Here is an 11,005-nt window from a genome sequence, read left to right as displayed (position 1 = left end):
CAATTTTGAAATCCCAGTCTATCCCTTCCCACCCTCCATCCCCCTGGCAACCACAAGTCTGTATTCTCTGTCTATGAGTCTATTTCTGTCCTGTATTTACGCTTTGTTTTTGTTTGTTTGTTTGTTTGTTTTTGTTTTTTAGATTCCACATATGAGCAATCTCATATGGTATTTTTCTTACTGGGAGCCAAGCATGCACTCTACCACTGAGCCATACCCACCCCCCGTTTTTTTTTCTAGTGGCAGTTTGTTTTTATTTATTTATTGAGGAGGGGAGATTAGGGTTATCTATTTATTTATTTTAATGGAGGTGCTCGGGATTAAACCCAGGACCTCGTGCATGCTAAGCATGGGCTCTACCCTTGAGCTACACCCTCCCTGCACCCCACCAATCCTGGTTTTTGACTTTATTCTGACTCTCTCTATTCAGCCTGGATGGGGCAAGAGGGAGAACTAGGGTTGGACAGAACTGAATTCAAGCCCACTTGTTGGCTGTGTAGCTTTGGGAGAGCCACTTAACCTCTCTGAGCTGGTTTCCAAAGTCTATCAAATGAGCTTAACAATCCCTCGTTCACAGGAATGTTGTGAGGATCAAACGAGGTGTGTGTGTGTGTGTACAGTCCATTCTTGTTATTTACTGTAATTACTGTCCCATCTAGTTGCCAAAATGCTGAATTGACCAACACCGAACCATTGTCCCCGGGGGAAACCCAGGGCTAGGATACTCGAGCCTCTGGTCACAACATTTTTGTCAGTCAATCAATACATAACCTTTTTTGATGTATGTTTCTGTTTATGACTATTTATGAGTTGACCTTGAATTCATGGCTGACAGCACTCTCGCTCATGCCTGAACGAAGCTCATCTGACACACGTATTTCCCCCATCAGGCACCTCCCAGCCTTCTCACACTAAGGACAGCCTTTCAGCACCACACTCGGGATCAACTCACCAACAAAATGCGCAAAAATGCAAAAAACAAAAAAAAATGTGTCTGTAAATAGACCGTGCACAGGTTGTGTACAGCATGAGAGCTGGAGGAGGACGCGGGGTGTGCCCTTGTTTGACCTCAGATGGGGACACGTATGTCCGGCGACTCAAGGTTTTCTCTACTCTGAGCGCAGGCACGTCTGCGAATGACAGCAGAAGTGCCAAGAGTATTGATGTTGGAGTTTCAAACACATTAGCGAGAAGGCGAATTAGGAAATCCAGAAGCTTTCTGAATACGTGCGTTCATGTGAGCACCTGAGACTGAGGCTGATGGGAGCGGTGGGGGATTTTCCAGATATACGCGACATCCAGTTGCCTTTCAATACTCGTTCCCCTATATGCCAATAAAAAATATAAATATATACACCAGATTTTAAAAAATACTCATTTTCCCCTTTTCCCTACTAATTGAAAAAATAAAACAACAAGCTGGTCACATGTTCCACTCCCACACCCCACCCCACCCTCGTCCTGCTAAATGACTTCATTTCCCTTAAAGTAGTTACAGCCTGGTGACCAATTTCAAACCACTAAGAAATAAGCAGAAGTGTTGTGTGGAACTCCTGGAAAGTCTCCTTAAGAAGGAGTGGGCTGTCTGTCTCCACCATTCCTTCTTCTTGCTGGCTGGGATGCTGAAGTGATGGCTGGAGCTCAAGTGGACATCTTGGACCATGAGGTGGAACCCAGGTGCTGTGGATGGCAAAGCCGTAGTAAGAAGGAGCCTGGGTTCCTGGCATTGTGCCGTGGCCAGAAAGTCAACAGATTACCAGATCAGAGAGAGAAATTAGCTACTCTCCTGTTCAAGCCACTGTTACCTGGTGGTGGTGGTTGTCTGCTTGTTTGCTGTCATACATAGCCAAGCCCAATTCTAAGTGACACAGGAGGGTTCTAACTCTGCTTGGCTGTTAACCAGCTCTGTAACTGTACTGTGGTCATTTCACCTCTTTGTTCCTCAATATTCACATCAGCAAATTGGTGGGAGAATACATTTGTAGAAATTAAGTTACTTCCTCATTCTAAAACTCTCTGATTCTAATCGATCTGAAATACAAGCCTTCCACAGAACACATTCATAGGGTCACTTCCCCAAGGTAGATGAAAGGTGAGATGTGGTTGTCTTGGAGATGCCCCTTCGATGCTGCCCAGTGCCAATCAGCCACAGAGAAGATGCTCAGTGCATCTGTCCTGAACAGATGACTGAAGGAACCCGTGCCAGGAGGAAGCACCAGCATGTGGTCAGAAAGTCCAAGCATTCAGAGTGATGGCAGGCTTGTTCGGGCCAAAGGAAGCCAGGGTTCTTGCCCAGCCTCAGGACCCAGGGATGGAAGAAGGTTAAGTGGTGGAAGCAGAGGCTTCTTAAGCAAGAAAAGCAGAGGTGGCTCCAACTAGACCACAGGTAGAGATGTCCACAAGAGGGAAGTCTGGGGCACCTAGAAAAATGGACCCTGAAAGTATGACCCAGCCAGTGCCTCTACTCCCAGCAACATATGAGGCTTCTGGGCAGGGGAGGTATGTGGTCCCCAAAAGATGGAATTTCAGGTCAAGGTAAGGGCTTCTTTGCCCAGGTGGGCCTAGTCCCAGGAGCCGAGATCATCGATGGATATCCTCTCTGCTTTGGAAGTTCCAGCTACATCTTTTTATAAACAATGTTCAACCAAGACTTGGTGAACTCTTTTCAGAGAGGTAAGCTACCTGCTGTCTACCATTTCAATATATAGGTCTGTGAATCCATCAGATATCCAGAAACAGGATTTGAGGTTGGGTCTGCCAAGGAGATGCAAAAGGGTCCATTGCTTTTGTTTGTTTCTCTTGATTTCTTTTCTTTTCTTTTTTGTTCCCCAACTATATTTCATTTCTTTTCCAGGGCAGGGGCTGTACTCTGCTGCCTCCCCGCCCCCCAGCCCTAGTCACCCACTGCACTCTATATTCCTCACCCAGGATCCCAGCAGAAAGGAGGGCAGGGCTGGTGGCAATCGACCCCGGATTTCAATTGATCCTCTGTGTCTGCAGCCCTGATGTTGAATTCTCCTTTCAGAGCCCGTGTTCTCAGGGTGCTGAGAATGCCGGCCAGTCCTCAAACAGGCCTGTTGTCTTTGAGGTCACTCAGTGTCACAGAGGGTCCCCAGAATCTTGGGGTCTCAAATGTTCTATCCACAAGCTAAGAACTAAGAGAGATGAATTTCTCATACTCAGAGGCACTGACCACACACTGAGAAACCCCAGGCAACTGGCTTGTCTGGTGGGACACAGTGGGGCAGCCTGTTAGAGACAGGATGATGTGCAGGTTGGTAAAAGAACTTACCAGATATAAAGTATGGGAATAGAAAAGAGTTTATTAGGGGTACCCTGTCGTGGACAACAGTGGGCCTCGCAGATGAGAGATGCCTGTGTGGGCACTGAGGGCCGGCTGCTGGGGGTCTTTTATAAGGTCAGGTCACACGTGCCTGATCGGCTCGCACACAAGTTTCTCTGATTGGTTGTAGGTGAGGTAAGAGGTTTAGGGGCCGTGAAGGGCAGTGGGGTTTATGACTCTGATAAGGGGGGCTGAAACAAGCCCGCCTGAGCCATTGTGAGATTAGGCGTTACCTGGGGCTATCAGCTTGTTAAGGGACATACACGCAGTAAAGAATGCACTTTACCTGTTGAGGGATCACAGACAGACATCTTAGAGCCCAGGAACGGGGGTCGGTGGACTTTGCAGGACGTCAGCTGACCCAACAGCTAGCACACAGAAAAGCAGGTACTGGAAAAGGTGTGCTGTGTCCTGGCTCCCAGGAGGAGAGAGACAGAGTTAGCCAGGTAGTAGTTCCCAGGGGATCTGCTGTCTGTTTACCCACTGAAGACACTGAGCTCCAGAGACACCGAGGCACCTGCTTGAGATCAAAGGGCATCCAGGACGTCTCAGCAGTAACTAACGAAGAATGATCTGCCGATTCGTGCAATGGCAGGGATGAATCACAGCACAGTCTTGTGGGCTGAAAGAAGCCAGACCAAAGAGAATGCCTACTCTAGGCTTCCACTGGTAAAAGCTTTAGAAAATGCAAATCGATCTGTAGTGACAAGCAGACCACTGGTTTCCTGCGGATGGGGAAGGCGGGTGAGAGAGATGACAAAGGAAAGGGATGAGGAAGCCCTTCGGGATGAAGGCCATGTTCATAATCACAATTTCATGGGCACGACGGAGATGTAGGTAAAAACGTATCAAATTATACTCTTTAAACACATGCAATGTACTATATGTCAATTACATCTCAACAGAACTGTTAAAAACTCTTCGGTGGTTTACTCCCTCCGCCCCGCCCCACCCCCTACAATTAACATTTGAATAAGAGAAACAATCTTTTAATGATATTTTTTGGTTTCTGACCAGGATGACTTTCTCTTCCCAAGTCGCTATATGTTAATGTGCTATGAAGAATAACAAATTATCAGAAAATTTAGCAGTTTAAAACATCACCCAACTTGGGAAAGGAAACAGCCATCCAAGTCCAGGAAGCACAGATCGTTCCACACAGAATCAACCCAAAGAGGAAAATACCAAGACACGTGGTCATCAAATAGACAAAAATTAAGGATAAGGAGAAAATATTAAAATCAGCAAGAGAAAAGCAACAAATAACATACAAGGGAACTCCCATAAGGTTATCAGCTGATTTTTCAGCATAAACTCTACAGAAGAGAGTGGCACAATATATTTAAAATGATGAAAGGGAAAAATTTACAACCAAGAATACTCTACCCAGCAAGGCTCTAATTCAGACTTGATGGAGAAATCAAAAGCTTCACAGATATACAAAAGCTAAAAGAATTCAGCACCACCAAACCAGCTTTACAACAAATGTTAAAGGAACTTCTCCAGTCATCAAACCACAAGAAAAAAATAACAAAAAGAAGAAAGAGAAGAAGAAGAAAAAAAAAGATCTACAGAAAATTGGTTTGGCAGTTCAGGGTCTTTTATGGTTCCATATAAAATTTGAAATTGTTTTTTAAAAAAATCACCCATGTACTATGTCCCGGTTTCTGTGGTTCTAGAGTCTGGGCGTGGGTTAGCTTGGTCCTCTGCTCAAGGGCCCGTGAGACTGCAGTCGAGGTGTCAGCTGGGCTTGGGGTCTCATAGGAGGCTTGGGGTCCTATTCCAAGCTCCTGTGGCAGAATCCAGAATCCATTTTCCTGCAGCTGTAGAATTCAGGGCAACTTGCTGCTTCAAGGCCAGCAGGAGGCAGAGTCTCTCTCTTCAAGATCCTCCTCCTTCAAGACCTGCCCAGGAAAATCTCCCTTTTGATTAACCCAAAGTCCAGCTGCAAGGTCCCTTCCCCTTTGGCCTTATCGTGTAACCTCATCACACGTGAAACGTCTTCGTTTTCTCTGTCCAGCCCACACTCAAGGGCGGGGGGTGGTACAGGATTTGCACACGGTTGGGGAGAGGGTGAGAATCTTGGGGGCCAGCTTAGAGCTCTGCCTTCTGCTAGTCTAGTTATGTCTGTGCACACGAGTAAACAAGTAAATAAGAGGTACAGACATGCTTCAGAGAGCAGGGCGATGCAGCTTGGAGTCACATTCGGGCGGCAGCCTCACTCCCTGCTTGCTTTTTACTTCCCTCTCAGCCAAGAGTTCTAATAAGGTATCATATTAAAGGACGTCCTATCTTTTGGGGGCTCCAGGCCCCTCAGCTGGCTTGTAGTGGACCCCGGTAATCCCACCTAGAGAGGAAATGAGATGAGGGGAGCAGATCACAGCTGAAATAGCACTGGAGAATGAGATCCCATTTCTAGGAAATAATGAATATAAATGTCAAATTTTGAGGAGCCAGGGAGTGGCTGGAGTTTGCAAATAAAGAACCTAGAATTTGTGATACCGAGCAGAACCCTGTGGGGTCCTCCCTGGCACAAATCTTTCCCTGTTTCTAGTTTGTGAGAAATAGGCTTTGCTCGGCCTCCTTGACCTCCCTGAGTTCCTAAGGGCAGATTCAAACAGTTGCTAATCAGGGCAGGGAGGGTGTGCAGAGACTAGGAAGGGACAATACAGAAACAGTAGGACAGCCTTGGGGCAGGGTCCTGGTCACCCAGGCTGTTACCCCCAGGATCATATTCCTGCCCCTCCCTGGAACAGAAACCAATTACAGGTGCCTAAGTCTCAGGAGGCAAAGAGAAGAAACAAGGGCATGTGGTTCATTGAGTGAGAGGCCTTGGAAGAAACCGTGAAGGAGGGAGGGAAGCAGAAGAAGGCAGAGGAAGGAACCCAAGACCAGCTTCAGCAGCCAGTCTAGCCGTAGCACATCTTCAGGGGGCCCTGGAGCGTGACTTGCCCCACCCCACCCCTCTCCCCCACCCCAGGCACAGGACGGGGCTTTTGTGCCCCTGACGACCTCCTCCCCATCAGTCACCAGCTGATGGCCTGGGGGACCCAGAGGAGGGCAGTGATGTGCTGTTGCCAGTGCCTATCAGCTGCTGAGACCAGCTGCAAACATCCAACTCCCGCATTCAGGGGCATCACATTGGGAGCTTGAAACTGGCCAAGAGGAAATATTTACACCATGGAAATTGGTAAATGCTACAAACAAGGACTTCTTTTTTTTTCCCCATGAGCCATTGTCCCAGCACACCCCTGGGGAGAGGGCTGTGTAGCTCCCAGCTGGGGGCTTCAACCGCACAAAGGTAAGTGCCAGAGAAGGCTGCAGCAGTAAAGGGAAGCCCTAGCAGGAGCGTAGGGATGGGCAAAGCCCAACTAACCCGAAACTGCCCCTGGTAATGTCACAGCAGGTGCCCCTCTGAGAAGGAGGGAAGAGGGGTAGGGCACAGCCATTCAAGGAACGACACAGCACTTAGCACCAAACTGGTGGAAGACTCAGCTCCCAGTAGGCCTTGAGGCTCAAGATGGTGAGGGATTTGACTTCCAGTAGACCTTGAGCTTCACTGTGATTTATTATCATTGTGATATTAACACAGTGAATGACACTGCCACAGGCGCCATGACAGCTTCAAGGCTGACCGTAAAAGGTCAAAGAGTAGCCCAATTCCTGGGAATCTCAGCTCCTTCCCCAGGGTAGTTGGAATGTCCTCCCACTTGTTGGCATGTGAAGCTACCGAGTCCATAAAAACTGGCCAACACTGAACCTCGAAGCCTCTCGCTCCCTTGTCTGTCTTCAGAGACGGCCCGCACTCTGTCTATGGAGTGTGCACCTACTTTTACTTTAACCTTTGCACCGACCCCCCACACCTCGTGGCCTTTCTCTCGCCTTCTGAAACAGCCTGCACTCTATGCAGTATGGATCTCTCTAAATAAATCTACCTTTACTCAACTGCGGCTCGCTCTTGAATTCTTCCCCGCGCGAAGCCAAGGACCCACACTTGGTGAGGCACATCCCAGGGGCTCAGCCTAGACCTGGGACATGGCCCTCCCTCCACCGCCCCGCATCTGTTTTTTCTGTATCATCCCCGCCACCGCTGCAATGGTGGAGAATCTCCTTTTGCCCAGTGATGAGGCTCCCCTTGAGAGAGGCGCACGTGCACCTTTCTAGCAGGGATTGTGAATCAGAGCGGGTCCTGGACAGCCTGCCTGCTCCTGGCCCCAAGGCCTGCCCTCCCAAATGCAATCCACCTTCACCCCAACTGGGTCAGAGCCCGTGTTCTGAGAGCTCTTCTTTCTTTTCCCCTTTCAGGGCACTGACCCCCCTCTCGGAGTGTGGACTCTGTCGACTGAAATAAAATCACACGACGTGAGAGTTGTGGGTTAAGTTTTATCTGGGGCAAATGAGAACTATAGCCCGGGAGACAGCACCGCAGACGGCTCTGAGAAACTGCTCCGAGGAGGCAGGAGAGAGCTCGGTGTTATGTATGACTTTAGTGAAGGGGGCGCGTGCAGCCAAGCCCACGTTTAGGCAGAGGCTGCTGCTAGTCATGAGGAGAAGGTGGCACCGTTACTGATTTTACTGCTTTTCTAGGTATGAGAAGATGCAAGGATTGGGCTCATAAAATCTGAAAATCTCGATCTGAAGGTCTGTTTTGCCAGTTTTCCCGGAGCACAGAGCGCCTAAGTCCTGATCTCAACCCTGAACTCCTTTCAGGGAGTGTGGGACGTCAGTGGCTGCAGTGGCTCGTGATTGAATCCAAGCAGACTTAGATGGCAAGTGTCAACAAGATCCAATCCTTGTAGAGGCAGATGACAAGTGCCAATTTTTAGTTAGCAACTCCATCTCCCAAGACAGCTGTGACGGTGAGGACAGAAAGGCTGCAGCTGGGCAGCTCCTTGGCTGAGCCTCGCTGAGCATCTTTTATGGGAAAGAACCCAGGCTCACAGTCTCACACATGGGACACAGGTCACTCTGGGCTCTCTGCTCCCATGAAGGGTTTTCTCCAGGGCATCACAGAAGAGAGCAGGTGTTCTAGTCTGAGCCCCTGGGTCTGAGTGGTTCTCACCCACCTCTGAGGCTTTCTCACCAGCCCCCAGGAAGAACCACAAAGGAGTCCAGTACCGCTCTGGAGGCAAAGCCAGAGTGGAGAAGGGTGAGTGAAATGACGGGAGGAGAAGCTGGGAGCCACTTCACACCCACGGGGATGGCTGTGATCAAAAAGACAAAAAGATAGACAATAGCAGGTGTTCTTGTGGACCTGGAGAGACAGGAACCCTCCTACATTGCTGGGGGGATGGAAAATGGTGTGGTTGCTTTGGAAAATAATTGGCAGTTCCTCAAAAAGTTAAACAGTTACTAAATGACCCAGCAATTTCATTCCTGTATATATAACCCAAAGAGTCAAAAACATTCATAAGAAAACACAGACATGAATGTTCATAGCAGCATTACTCACAGTAGCTAAAACGCAGAAACAGCCCAGAAGCCCATCAATAGACGAACAGGTAAACAAAATTTGGTATACTCACATGGTAGACTATTACTCAGCAATGAAAAGGAAGTTCTGATACTGATCCCCGCTACTGTGTGGATGAAACCTGAAAGCATCATGCCAAGTGAAAGAAGCCAGACCCCAAAGGCCACACGTTGGATGATTCCACTTAAATGAAGAGTCCAGAGTGGGAAGTCCATAGATATGGAAAGCAGATTAGTGGTTGCAGAAGCTGTAGGAAGGGGAAATGAGGAGTAACTACCAATAGGTATGGGGTTTCTCTTTTTCTTTTCTTTTTAAAAAATTATTTATTTTGGGGAGCAGGTAATTAGGTCTATTTTTGAAGGAAGTACGAGGGATTTAACCCAGGATCTCATGCGTGCTAAGCATGCACTTTACCATTTGAGCTATACCTCCCACCGGGGTTTCTTTTTGTGATGATGAAATGTTCTGGGATTACATAGTAACAATGGTTGCACAACTTCGTGAAAATGCTAAAACCGCTGTGCACGTTAAAAGGCTGAACTTTCTGGTATGTGAATTTTATCATGATCTTTTTAATGGGGGAAAAAAAGCCATGGACAGCAGTATCCTCTTGGTCCCCAGAGAGGGCTGGGTAGCCCTGAGCCAGCCCAGCAGGGAGTTGGCAGGGCAGGCTGAGCACCCGCTGGGCAGAACTGACCAGGCAGAGGGCAGGAGGCTGGATGGATGCAGGAGAAACTTCAGTTAGTGCCAGAGTCTCTCACTGGGGATGGAAGGCAGCGTGCCAGCAAGGACCAAGGACCTCATCCCGCTTTCCACCTCCAGCCCCTCCAAGCCTCTCTTGGTTTCTCCCTTACTCTTTGCCTAGAACATTCTCCCCCCACTTCCTGGCCCCAGGCCCACCAACTTAGCCTGGCTAACCACTGCTCATTTTTCCAGCTTCAGATTAAATGTCCCTCCCACAGCGTCGATGATAAAACATGACTGGAAGTTAGTTAAAGTGGTGAAAACAGGCTTTATTCAGTGACTGCTGACAGTGAGGGAAGGGCAGAGCTCTGTTTCCACTTGTGCAGAGGTGGTGGGGCTTTTAAAGGTAGAAGGAAGGAGGGGCAGCAGGTCTCCAGTACGATCAGAGACGCAAAGGGCTGCAAGGGACTGGTGGGTTGGCTGGTGCACAAGCCAAAAGGGTAGAGCAGTTGTGTCTGCGAGCTGGCGGTTACGGAAGACGGGAAGTTCCATCCTCCTGCAGGGACTGGGAGAGTGGCCCTCTCTTCCTGATGATTCATTTCAAAGGAGTGGTCCTCAGGGCCTAGAGAATGCACTCCAAGTTGTAGGAGGTATGTATACATCTCAAAGGGACAGAGGAAGGAATCACAGTTATAAACCCTTTTTAGCAAATCTCTGAGAGATGGAGGTTGGGGTCTCTGTCAGGTGTTGGCTAGAACAGCAGTAAATTTTCCCGGCAGCATGGAGGTCCTCCAGGCAGGCATTTGATGGGGGGCTGGGGTCTTCCTAGGGACACAGCCTGATGCTCCCAGAAGCCCTGTTAGCAGTTGGTCCTCTCTTAGTGCAGGGGTTTGGTTGGAGTCATTAGTTCTAACCAGGGACCCTTCTCCTGGCCTCTCAGCCTGAGCTGGCCCCTGCCCTGGGCTCTCCAGGCACCAGCACTCCCTGTCTTAACTCATCACATTATTGTGATCGCGTGTTTGACTTTTCTCTGATGGAAAATCGCCTGTGATGAGTTAAGAGACTGTCTGTCCTGTGCTGCTGTATGTCCAGTGCCTGGCCCGGGGGAACACTTAACAAATGTTGAATGACTGAATGACGGATGAATGTATGAATGAGGGAGGGAGGGAGTCCCATGTAAAAGCATCTAGAACAAGGAGGATTTGGGCAGGACAAATCGGGGCAAATGAGGGGAAGATGCAAAGCCAGATAACCGGGGAGCCTGTCACACACTTCCCTAGAAGCAGAGAGGAGGGGGTTTGACGATGCGTCAGATGGTGGCTTGAGGGGCGTGGGAGGCGCAGGCATTTAATGCCCCGCTTGGACTTCTGTCCTGGGCTGGGCTTCTGTCCATGCTGGTCTTTCCCTGGGAGCGAGAGTGTGGACCAGAAATCACTGAGGCCATTAATTCCACATTGCATCAGCTCTCCCCGCCTCTCCACCCATCACACTTGTTTCCTCCAGCA

The 11,005-nt window shown here is 48.9% G+C and overlaps 1 long non-coding RNA gene across 1 annotated transcript; it reads right to left on the bottom strand.

Moving 5' to 3' along the window:
* Window positions 1-1,352: 1,352 nt before the first annotated feature.
* On the bottom strand, window positions 1,353-3,061 carry LOC140700982 (uncharacterized). Its single transcript, XR_012079750.1, has 2 exons — window positions 2,925-3,061; window positions 1,353-1,680 (listed from the first exon to the last, which is right to left on the bottom strand). It is a non-coding gene; the product is annotated as an uncharacterized lncRNA (long non-coding RNA).
* Between the last annotated feature and the right edge of the window lie 7,944 nt (window positions 3,062-11,005).

This window comes from Vicugna pacos, chromosome 13, assembly GCF_048564905.1.
Source record: "Vicugna pacos chromosome 13, VicPac4, whole genome shotgun sequence".
Lineage (NCBI taxonomy): Eukaryota > Metazoa > Chordata > Mammalia > Artiodactyla > Camelidae > Vicugna > Vicugna pacos.
Note: the sequence above shows the minus strand (reverse complement) of the source record. Positions and strands in the feature narration are given on the sequence as shown.